At 39.0% G+C, this 12,237-nt stretch overlaps 1 protein-coding gene across 1 annotated transcript in view; it reads right to left on the bottom strand.

The window, feature by feature from the left end:
- Nucleotides 1-1,786: 1,786 nt before the first annotated feature.
- Nucleotides 1,787-12,237, bottom strand: part of Ubxn2b (UBX domain protein 2B) — a 56,479-nt gene continuing 46,028 nt past the window's right edge. The window contains exon 9 of the mRNA XM_052716036.1: nucleotides 1,787-1,895. The gene's annotated coding sequence lies outside the window, so the exon portion shown is untranslated. The remainder of the gene's footprint in view (nucleotides 1,896-12,237) is intronic.

Below are 12,237 nucleotides of genomic sequence, written 5' to 3'. Positions count from 1 at the left end.
GTCTATAGAGTGAGTTCCAGGACAGTCAAGGCTACATAGAGAAACCATGGAAAGAGGAGAGAGAGAGAGAGAGAGAGAGAGAGAGAGAGAGAGAGAGAGAGAGAGAGAGAGGGAGAGGGAGAGGGAGAGGGAGAGGGAGAGGGAGAGAGGAGGGAGAGGGAGAGGGAGAGGGAGAGGGAGAGGGAGAGGGAGAGGGAGAGGGAGGAGAGGAGAGAGAGAGAGAAGAGAGAGAGAGAGAGAGAGAGAGAGAGAGAGAGAGAGAGAGAGATAGAGAGAGAGAATTGACTGAAATGATTTGATTTTTGGACATGCACCTTTAGATAATTCAACCTGAAAATCATGAAACATTGGTGAAATAAATTGAAACTAATAAAATAATCCAGATACAGGGGGTGGAAGAATAAATTTCATCAAATTAATGACCATATTACTCAACACAGTGCAATACAGTGCCTTTCCAAAGCCCAACAACAATTTTTACAAGCATAGGAAAAAATCTGAAACTTCACTAAGAACCACTAAAAACCTACTCAATATAATTTTATGAAAAATAATGCAGCTGTAAACATCACATTTTCTGATTTCAAACTGTATCACAATGCTATAATAATTAAAATTACAAGGTACTGGGCATAAAAGTAGACAACAGACCAATAAAACAGAATAAAGAACATAGAAATAAATGTTTGTATATATGGTTAACCAATTTTAAGCAGGGGCACTATAAACACACAATGGAGAAAGGAAAGTCTCTTCAATAAATTATGTCATGAGAAGTGAATATCCACATGTAAAAGTATAAAGGTGCACCCTTGTCTCACATCCTTACATGGAGAACCGCTTAAAATATATTAGAGACTTGGGGCAAGTTCTGAAACTTAGAACTCCTAGAAGCAAACACACGGGAGCTTCTTGGCAATGATTTCTTTTATATGATACCAACACTATAGCCAACAAAAACCAATGCAAGGAAGCAGAACTACAGCAAGTTAAAAAGCTTTCCACTAAGAAAGGGAACAGTCAGGGCTGGAGAGATGCCTCGGTGGTTAAGAGCCCTGACAGCTTGTCCAGAGGTTCCAGGTTCAATTGCCAGCAATTGACAGGGCAATTGCACTAATTAGTTTTAACTGTCAACTTGACATAACCCACATTCTCCTGGGAAAAGTCTTACTGAGGTATTATCTAGATCAGGTTGGCCTGTGGTCACATCTGTAGCATTTGTCTTGATTGTGAGTTGATATAGGAAGACCCAACCTATGTCACGGGCATGTGTAAGAGTAGAGAAGTCCAGCTGAGTACTAAGCAAGCTGGTGAGCGTGCCTGTGTTCACTTCTCTCTGCTCTTGACTGTGGTTATGATGTGAGTGTTTTAAATTCCTGCTATCATGACTTCCCCACATGATGAACTGTAACCTAGAATCTTAAGCTAGAATAAACCTTATGTTTAAAAAAATAAGAAGGATTTAGGTTATTTTCTGTATTTGTATATGTGTAGGTGCCCAGAGAAGCCAGAATAGAGCATTGGATATCATGGAGCGGAGTTGCAGGTGGTTGTGAACCACCAACATGGTGCTAAGGGCAGAACTTGTGTCCTCTGCAAGAGCAACAAATGCTCTTAACCACTGACCCATTTCTCCATCCCATTAGGGCTCTTCTTTCTTCTTCTTCTTCTTCTTCTTCTTCTTCTTCTTCTTCTTCTTCTTCTTCTTCTTCTTCTTCTTCTTCTCTCTCCTCCTCCTCCTCCTCCTCCTCCTCCTCCTCCTCCTCCTCCTCCTCCTCTTCCTTCCTTCTCCTTCTCCTTCTTCTCTTCCTTTTCCTTCTCCCTCTCTCTCTCCTTCTCCTTCTCCATCTTAGGGTATTTTATCATAGAAACAGAAATGAAAGTAGAATAGTAACCTACAGGATAGGAGAAAATATTTATAAACCACATATTTGAGAAAGGGTTAAAACCGAATATTTATCAGAATTTATATGATTCAATCTCAAAATACCTTAAAACCTGGCAAAGCACCTGAACAGATATTTCTCTGAAGAAGATACAGAGATTGCCAATAGATATCTGAAATACTGATCAACACCATTAGCCACTAGAGAAATAAGTTTCAAATTGCAATGAGATATTATAGTATACCTATGAGAATCATTTCTATTTTAAAAAGGTAAGAGATAACAGACATTGGAGAATGTGGAGGAAAGAGGCCCTGCATACCATTGATATGAACGTAAACAATGCATTCACAATAAGCATATCTATATGGATAACAACACAGGAATTCTTCAAGAGTTGAAAATGTACCTACTATATGACATAGCAATGCCACTTTTGGGCATATGTATTCTCACATTCACTACAGTGTTACTCACCATATCCAAGGTACGGAAATGTTTAAGTTTCCACTGATGGCTAATTAAGGGAAATGTGGTCCATACATGAAATGGAATATTGTTGGGTCACTAATGGGACATTCTACTATTTGGTACAACATCAACAAAACTGAAGGACATTATGCGATGTGCAGTTAGGCAGCTTTAGGAAGACAACATATGCATGATTTATACTTGAAAACTAAAAAGTCTAACTCATAGCAGCAGTGAGTAGAAAAGTGATAACCAGGGGCCAAGGAGAGGTGGAATCAAGAAATGTGAACCAAAGGGCATGAAGTAAGATTCTGGGTAATGATTAGAAAAAGCAAGCACAGGGATCTCTCCCAGGGACTTTGGCTTATATGGTGGTAGTGGGGCCTTTAGAAGTTAATAGAAAATGACAACCTAAGTACCCAACACCTATAGCACTCATGCAACCAGAATAACCCACATTGTGTAGCTGAGTTAATCTCATATTATTTTAACCTGATCCTCAGAAATGAAGAGCATGAGCATGAAGTATGCTGCTTTGATACTCTATTCTCAGTTCATGCAGTCCACCATTTGTTCAGGAAAGAGTTGAGGGCCAGTGAGTGGGCAGGACATACAGCCTTAGTATTGGCAGAAGCATTTCATAGAGGTGTACTCAGTCCCTGCTGCAGTACTCACAGTCTAGTCTGATCAATTAACACGCATAGAAGTAGCTAATTCTAACTCCTTGTGTAAGTAGAGCTGAGTCTTAAATATGCTGTTCCTTTGTGGGTGTACTGGATGTTTCAATGGGCAGATTGTTGGTAGAAACTGCTCTTTGAGAAGTGACTAAAGACGACTCCTTCCATCCTGCAGTCAGACCTAGAGGGACCTGTTCTTTGAAAGCCAGCTCCTCTCAGGGACAGCTAATTGCCATTTAAATGACTACTCACAAAATGTCATGGCTGTTTTTGTTTTGAAGATGTTTGTTTTACTCATCTACTCTCTTTAGCCCTTATCAACCTCTGCTTACCATAGTGATTCTGAAAAACAACCCTGGGACTCAGTGCTCCAAACTAAAACCTCTCACTGGATGTCTTCCAATGCTGTCTCACGGTGTTTGAAAATTTGGCACAAGATCTAGAGAGTCCCTAGTAGTTTACACAGTGTTCACATTTGTTATCTTTGTGAAATGGTGTAACCACTGCTATATCATTGGTAAATCAAAAGCTTTTAAATCTAAAGTCACTTAAGGACACTGTGAAAGATGACTGATTGGTAGGAATGTACAAAACTAAAACTAGAGCCTAGTCCAAATGTGCCGTGATTGAAACACAAACACACACACACACACACAAAAGCATTCTGTATTCATAGAAGAGCAGAGATAAAGCATTATTATCCCAGTGTTAGATGACAAATTAAAAGTGAAGCAGGACAAAGGACTTGGAGAAGTAGAGCACAATAACAAAAAGATCAAGTAGCTCCTTTTTATTCAGAGATGTACTTCTAAGACCATCTACACTTGTAATATCACTCAAATACCGATTCCTCTCTAAAACACATCTTCCACAAAGAGCTAAGATAAGATGCTGATTTGTAGTGGCCAGGTGCCTTCAAGGCTTGGACCCAATTCATGTACATAAACCTCTTAACTGCCACTACCACAAATTACTATACTATGTAATGGGTGCTGAGGACCTTTCTGAGTAATAAGAACTGTGTACAATCAATATGAAAAGAAAGATTCTATGGAGTTGTTCCATACATGTGAGACAAGGGCTTAGAGGAAGAAAGAAAGAAAGAAAGAAAGAAAGAAAGAAAGAAAGAAAGAAAGAAAGAAAGAAAGAAAGAAAGAAAGAAAGAAAGAAAGGGAAAGGAAGGAAGGAAGGAAGGAAGGAAGGAAGGAAGGAAGGAAGGAAGGAAGGAAAAGTCAGGTTGGTGGTTGTAGAGATTGCTCAGTGGTTAAGAACACTCACTGTTCTTCTAGAGGACCCAGGTTTGATTCTTAGCACCCACAAGGCAGCTCTCAACTATTGGTAACTCCAGTTCTAGGGAATTCAACACCCTTTCTGGACTTCCCAGGCACAAGGGGCATGTACCTGGTGGACATATATTCATGTAAGCAAAATACTCATACACATTTTTAAGAAAAGCAACCCAGGGGAATGACTCACAGAATTTTCAAGCTTTTATTTAGGAATACTTCAGCATTCCTATGTTAAAATTTAACAGAAAATATTCAGGTTAAATGTACAAGGTCATATTATACTCCCTCAGAACTTCTAAGATACATTAAAAAACAATAATGAATTCACTTGAATAGTTTGATAACTATAGGGGAAAATCAATGTTTTTTATTTATTTTTCTCATTTTGTTAGTTATTTGAGAGTTTCATGGTATAGTTAGATTATATTCACCTTCCTCTTCAGTACCTCCTAGATCCCCACCCACTCAAAATTTTATCTTAAAAAAATCCTATCAAGTCAAAACTATGCTGCCCATATTACTCTTGGATGTGTGACCTTCCTCTGGAATATGTTGCTCTACCAGGGGTTAAACTGTTAAAGAAAGCTCACACTCCATCTTCTAGCAGCAATCAATTGTCAATAGCTCCTCAGCTAGCAGTAGATCTTCATCATCTCCCCTCTCCTTGCTAGGATTTGGTTTGGCTTGGGTTTGCAAAGGTCCTGTGCATGTTATAACTACAGCTATCAGTTCATATGTACATCTGCCCAGCTCTAGCTCCAAAGTACTGTTTCTTTGTAGTTACCCACTTCCTCTGGTTCTTAAAATCTTTCTACTCCCCTCTTCTGAAATGATTTCTGAGCCTTCAGAGAAGGTGGTGTGATGTCGATTTCTCATTTAGGGCTGAACACTCTACAGTCTACCATTCTCTGCATGCTGACCAGCATAGGTCTATTAATTAACATCAACTGAATATAGAAGCCTATCTGACAATAGTCGAGAGATGCATTGGTCTATAGGTATAATGGCAAGTCATTGTGAGTGGATTTAATGCATGTCCATGCAGCAGAATAATAGCAGGGTTCCCCCTAGTGCTTGTGACCACATGTTCTTATACTAATAATCATGACAGACAGGGTTGCAATTCCATGGGAAGGGCTGTAGATCCAATCACAGAATGGTTGGTCATTCCCATAACATTGTGCCACTACTGCACCGGTGGGAATATCTTTCCTGGCCAGTCATTATTGGAGTTTGAAGGCTCATGTCTGTGTAAGATTAAGGATTGCTTTTCTCTTTCAGTAACATGCATAGCACTTTCTAGCACCATGAAAGTAGGGATGAAGCCTCTAGATTCTTTGTACAAGCTTGATTTCTCCATGTTCTATGACTCAAGTATGAGGGATCTTCAGGAATATGATTTTACTGTCAAGTTCCAGAGGCTAACTGTCTTAAGTTATTTTTCTATTGCTATGAGAAAGCACCATGACCAAGGCAGCTTACAAAAGAAAGCATTGGGCTTATGGTTTCTGGGGGTTAGAGGCCATGATGGTGGTAAAGGCATGGTGGTAAGAATGACTGAGAGTTCACATCTTGATTTGCAAGCAGGAGCCATAGAGACATTGAGAATGGAGCAAGATTTTTGAAACCTCAAAGTCGCCCGCAGTGACACATCTCCTCCAATAAGGCCATCCTTCTAATCTTTCCTAAGAGTTTGACCAAGTATTCGACCAAGGAAACAAGTATTTAAACAAATGAATCTATGGGGTCATTCTCATTCAAACCACCATAGTAACCAAGAGCACCGCCTTAATAATTTCACCAATAGACAATAGCCTATGATGTTTGGCACTATGTGATCTCAGTGGCTAACAACTCCAAGAGGTAACCTTTTCCTGACACAGGGCTTATTGTTAGCCTATGGTATCTAGTAGGAGCATTAATACCTCATAATAAGGTAAGTTCATTTTAACTCTTTTTACACATGTGCATGTATATATTTTAAGAAACATCTACAGTGGTAGGTTTTGTACGACTTTTGTGAAAGATATTTAGTGTTATTTATCCTTTTCTATTGTGATGACCAGTCTTGGTTATCAACTTAACTATATTTGCAATCAATTAAAATCCAAACTGCTGGGTGCTCTTGTGAGTTTTTTTTAATTAAAATTATTATTATTTATTTATTTTTTTAAAATTTATTTATTTTTCTATTATCAGCTTGATACAGTATAAATTCTTATCCTAATAGTGAAATGTTTGATTGAGGCTTGCCCAGTAATTGAGTAAAACCAAAACTTATTATAAGCCACAGTCATCCTAGGGTCTCCCCTGTTCTATAGCCTCCCTGGCTCTGTGGGTTGCAGTCTGATTGTTCTTTGCTTTATATCTAGAATCCACTTATGAGTGAGTACATACCATGTTTGTTCTTTCTGGGTTTGGGTTACCTCACTCAGGATGATATTTTCTAGTTCCATCCATTTGCCTGCAAATTTCATGCTGTCATTGTTTTTCTCTGCTGAGTAGTACTCCATTGTATATATGTATCACATTTTCTTAATCCATTCTTCAGTTGACGGGCATCTAGGTTGTTTCCAGGTTCTGGCTATTACAAATAGTGCTGCTATGAACATAGTTGAGCATGTATCTTTGTGATATGATTGAGCATTCCTTGGGTATATGCCCAAGAGTGGTATGGCTGGGTCCTGAGGTAGATCGATTCCCAATTTTCTGAGAAACCGCCATACTATTTCCATAGTGGTTGTACAAGTTTGTATTCCCACCAACAGTGGAGGAGTGTTCCCCTAGCTCCACATCCTCTCCAACATTGACTGTCATTAGTGTTTTTGATCTTAGCCATTCTGACAGGTGTAAGGTGGTATCTCAGAGTCATTTTGATTTGCATTTCTCTGATGATTAAGGATGTTGAGCATTTCTTTAAATGTCTTTCAGCCATTTGTGATTCTTCTTTTGAGAATTCTCTGTTTAGCTCTTTAGCCCATTTTTAAATTGGATTGTTCAGTATTTTGATGTCTAGTTTCTTGAGTTCTTTATATACTTTGGAGATCAGTCCTCTGTCAGATGTGGGGTTGGTGAAGGTATTTTCCCATTCTGTAATCCATATCTGTCACCATGTACAAAACTCAAGTCCAAGTGTATCAAAGACCTCAACATAAATCCAGTTACACTAAACTTAATAGAAGAGAAAGTAGGAAGTACTCTTGAACGCATTGGCACAGGAGATCACTCCCTAAATATAACACCAGCAGCACAGACACTGAGCACAACAATTAATAAATGGGACCTCTTGAAACTGAGAAGCTTTTGTAGGGTAAAAGACATGGTCAAAAAGACAAAAAGACAGCCTACAGAATGTGAGTTTTTTTTTAAATCAGATTATTTGAAGCAGGAAGACCCACCATAAATCCTGGCCACTCATCTGGTGGCAGCCCAAAGAAAAGGACATGGAAAAAGGGAACTTTGTTTTTTGCCTGCTTATTCTCATTCTTGCTGGCAAGTTCATCTATCCTTTTGCTGCATCCAGGATTAATCCAATTTCTCAATGACTCCAGCACAGATTGAAGATCAGCATATATCCAAAAACCCTCTAGAACCACAATACCAGCCTTGTGTACTGAACAACTTGGGTTTTCAGTCTTTCCATTGTGAAATAGACATTTTGGGACTAACCAGACCACATTCTGTAAGCCACTCTAGTAACTCCCCCTTTAATACATATGTTTATTCTGTCAGCTCTCTTCCTTTAGAGAACCCTGACTAATACACCCAGTCCATCCTCTGCTGAAATCCCCTAGAGGACTCGGTAAGCCTCGCAGAAGTTAGTGTTGTTATTGACAGAGTTTGTCTAATGGAACACATTTCTGAGCATTGTGGAAATGGCATGGGAACTTTCTGTGCTAGCTCATATCATGGGAAATTAATGTTAAACATGTTATCTGTATGAATGGCACTGAAAGAAGAAATAAATGGCTCAATATCAGTAACAATACAATTATAAATGTTAGTTCAGGCAGAGTGGCACTGGTCCCCTCACAGCACAGGCCTCAGTGGAAAGAGGATGCAGGATCAGGTGAGTCATCATTCCTCCATGAGGAGACTTACAGCCCCAAAGCAGCAGCTGTGATCCACTTTTCAGGTCCCACCCTATCCCTGAGGACAAACTAGGGTATAGGGAACCTCTTCACTTTGCCCTTTAGAAAGATTGTATTTGAGAACTGTTCATTTTAGTACAAGGTTACAGAATTCCAATAGAACTAAAGTCAAAGTAAACATGCCACCTCAAGTCATTATTGATTTTAGAGGACAGCTCTCCCTTCTCACTAGAGCCAAAACCTCATGCAACTGCCAGTAAAGAAAACTCATGACTCAGGAAAGAGCACCTCCTAATAATTACATAGTAGTCACTACACCCAGAACTTTCATGATGTCCACTGTTTTTTTTTGTGCCCTATAGATGATGTAATATTACAGACAAGGAGACTGTAGTTTAAAGTGACATAATATGTGATCAAGCAATGCTCTGAACCCAGGAAGGCTGACTTCAAATCACATGGTCTTTACAACAATGTTAATAGCTGAGAAGAAAACAGAGTTCTATAATTATTAGATGATGTTTGCATGTGTGTGCATGGGATGCTTCTTTTCAAACTCTTGACTACATTCTTAGTAATAATAGGTGAGGAGAGAACACTGCTTGAGTAGACCATCACTGCCCTATGTCTTCCCCTTCCCTAGTAAATCCCGGGGCACAGCCTCATAGACAAGAGGGGAAAGGCAAAGGATAGTTAATCCCAGATTTCGGGCCCAGTGCCCCCCTAGAAGCATTCTATCTTTCTTGAAAATGTACTGTTTATTCTGATTGTCTAGAATCACTGTAGGGTCTGATTCCTAAGGAACAGTATTAACAGGCTGAGGAAACTGGAAAACCAAAAGCTACATCTGACTTTTCAGCCAACATTCACGGTGAAAAATGCTGCAAATACCTGATCTGAGGAGCAGTCTGTGGGATACTTGACACACAGAGGCTAAGGGAAGGGAGAATGGTGCTTTTCTTTTTGTCTTGAGCCTTCCTTGAGCAGAGATGGGATAGAGCTGTCAAAACCCAAAGAGCTTTGGAGACTAGACTGATGAGGCCACAGGTGAGAACACAGTGAAGCAATGTATGCACTTATCACTGCCATAAGAGCTCCTTTCAACTGGCAGAAAAAGAAGAAAACAATCTCATTTAAAATCACATGTAAAACACCAGGGAGTAAACTTTACCACGACAGTGAAAGATCTGTTCAATTAAATATTTATGGAAGACAATAAAGAAGACACAATTGTAAGGAAAGATAACATGTTTGTGCATTGAAGAATCAATATTGTAAGAATTATTATACCGCCCAAACTGATTTGGAGATTAAATAGTTCCTACTGAAACTCTATTAACACTTTTCACTTAAATAGAGAAAGAGTCCTAAAATTTATATGGATTCACTAAGCTTCCTAAACAGAAAAAGTGATCTTAAATTAAATAACAAAGTGGGAGACATCCTATTTGCAGGGCTCCAATAAAACTGCAAATCACAACAGCTGAGCACTGGACAGACACTTGTATAGAGCAGCAGAACAGAAGACCGGCCAGAGCCAGAAACACTGACCCCTCTGAAGAAACAAACTTCAGCAAAGGTGCCAATGTGCATTCAAGAAAAGAAATCTCTCTCGCAACCAGTTTATTAAAAATTGGAGATCCACATGTAGAAGAGGGAAACTGGACTCTAATCTTGCCTCACACATAAAAATCAATTCAAAATTGATAAAGATTTAATTAAGGCCTAAAACTAAAAAAGCGACTAGAGGAAAGAATAGGGAAGAAAATTTGGCAATGGCTTTGGTAAGACACACACACACACACACACACACACACACACACACACACACACACACACACACATCTGTAGAAACACATAACAAAAGAGAAAAAAAAAAGAGTCGGGGCAGTGAAGACTGCACTGAATTATAAAGCTCCATACAAGAAAGGACACAATAAGAGTAAAGGGGCACTTTAAAGATGAAAGAAAATATTTGGAAATCATACTTCTGAAAAAGGAGAAATACTCTAAATATTGTCAGGAATGCAAACAACTCAGTAGGAAGAAAATAAAAAATTTTGCTGGACATGGTGGAACATGCTATAATCCTAGTGCTTGGGAGGCATAGAATTTTAAATTTCAGGCTAACCTGGTCTACATAGTGTCAGACAGCACAGGCTACGGAAGAGTTTGTGTAAATAAATGAATGAATGAATAAATAATAAATAAATGAATGAATAAAATGAATAAATAAATAAATCTGACAATAAGGAACCCAAGCAGAAAATGGACAATGTTCCTGAAATACAGATTTCTCAAAGAAGACCTACAACAGGCCAGATATATGGACAAGTGCTCAGTAGCAACTTTCATCAAGGAAACACCACCAAACTACATATAAGAATGGTCCTCTCAAAAAGCAAATGGTAAATTTTGGTGAGTATGTTGAGAAAAGGGACTATTGTGTATTGTTGGGAAGATAAGGTAAACTAATAGAGCTGTTACAGAAAACTGTATGGAGGGTGTTGAAAACTTAGGACAGTTCTCTGGCCCAGCAATCTGCCTTCTGGGTATCTATCCAAAGGAAATGTGATCAGTATGTCAAGGAGACAGCTGCACTCCTATATTCATTTTACCATTGTTTACATTATCAAAGACATGGAGATAATGTGAATGCCCATCAACAGATGAATAGGCAAAGGTAGTGTGGCATGCATATATAATAGAAGTCTGAAAAAAAAAGGGCTTTATGCTCAGTTGACTAAGCCAAGAATAGAAAGATTAGCATTACATGATCTCACTTTAGGCTGGTCCATGATTGGGGCCCTGGCTACTCTAGTACAAACCTGCTTGCCAACTGCTGACTCTCTCTGCCCTGTAGTCACCTATTCTGGGCACAATACCCAGAAGCTCCCACCCACAGGGTCTATTCACCTCATACTTAAGTTACCCCAGTCAGTGGCTTGATTCCAATGCTGACAAAGTGAGTTTGTGTTAGCTATAGCTCCTCAAAGACCAAGATGCTTGCTCGTGTTGTTTTGGAATCTCTTGTTATTATCTACAAAACTTTGAACATCACAAGCAAAGGTGAACCTAAAATCAACTGATTAACCTCGAATTACTGGCCTTCATATTAACTGACATAAACTAGACTGAAGATGAGAATAAATATTAGCTGTACATTAAAGTAGATAAAAGACTGCCAGAGGGTGTGAGAGACTATTTTTAACATTAATATTTATCTTGGATACACATGTAAATATTAATTTGTTCAGAATAATTATTTCTTTCCATTCAAGTGCCCACAATTCGCCACAGAATAGCTCATGCTAACCCTGAACTCTTTGCTTTGCCAGCCAGCTTGCTCTGCCATCTGTAACTTCTGAGTGATGGGATCACAATCAGGTGGTCAGGCCCACACAGATTTTTTTGCAGATTCTGGGAATCTAAATTCCAGTCCTTATGCACGTATGCAAGCACTTCATCTATCAAGTAATCTCCGAATCCCCAAATTGGTGCTTTTAAAGCCATATAAAAAGGGGGAATGGGTCCACAACAAAGGGAAATAGTATTGTGCTGATATTTGGGTACACTTAATTCCAAAATAAAATAAGACAATTTCCTGCTGTGCTAGCTACCACAATGTCTGTATCTTAGATCCAATTTTGTGACTCACTCTCAGAATGCACCCCAGCTTTTAGAATTGTTCACTGAGGTCTAAATGTTTAAGAGTGATGCAAAGTTAAGAGGAAACAAAGTTGTAGCAGACTAAAGGTGATATTTTTATGGAGCAGCATAGTTAAGTTTCCTGTCTCCTCTTGCATGGGTATTGCTGTGACTC

The sequence above is a fragment of the Peromyscus californicus genome, unplaced genomic scaffold (genome assembly GCF_007827085.1).
Source record: "Peromyscus californicus insignis strain IS unplaced genomic scaffold, ASM782708v3 Scaffold_5__1_contigs__length_169319896, whole genome shotgun sequence".
Lineage (NCBI taxonomy): Eukaryota > Metazoa > Chordata > Mammalia > Rodentia > Cricetidae > Peromyscus > Peromyscus californicus.
Note: the sequence above shows the minus strand (reverse complement) of the source record. Positions and strands in the feature narration are given on the sequence as shown.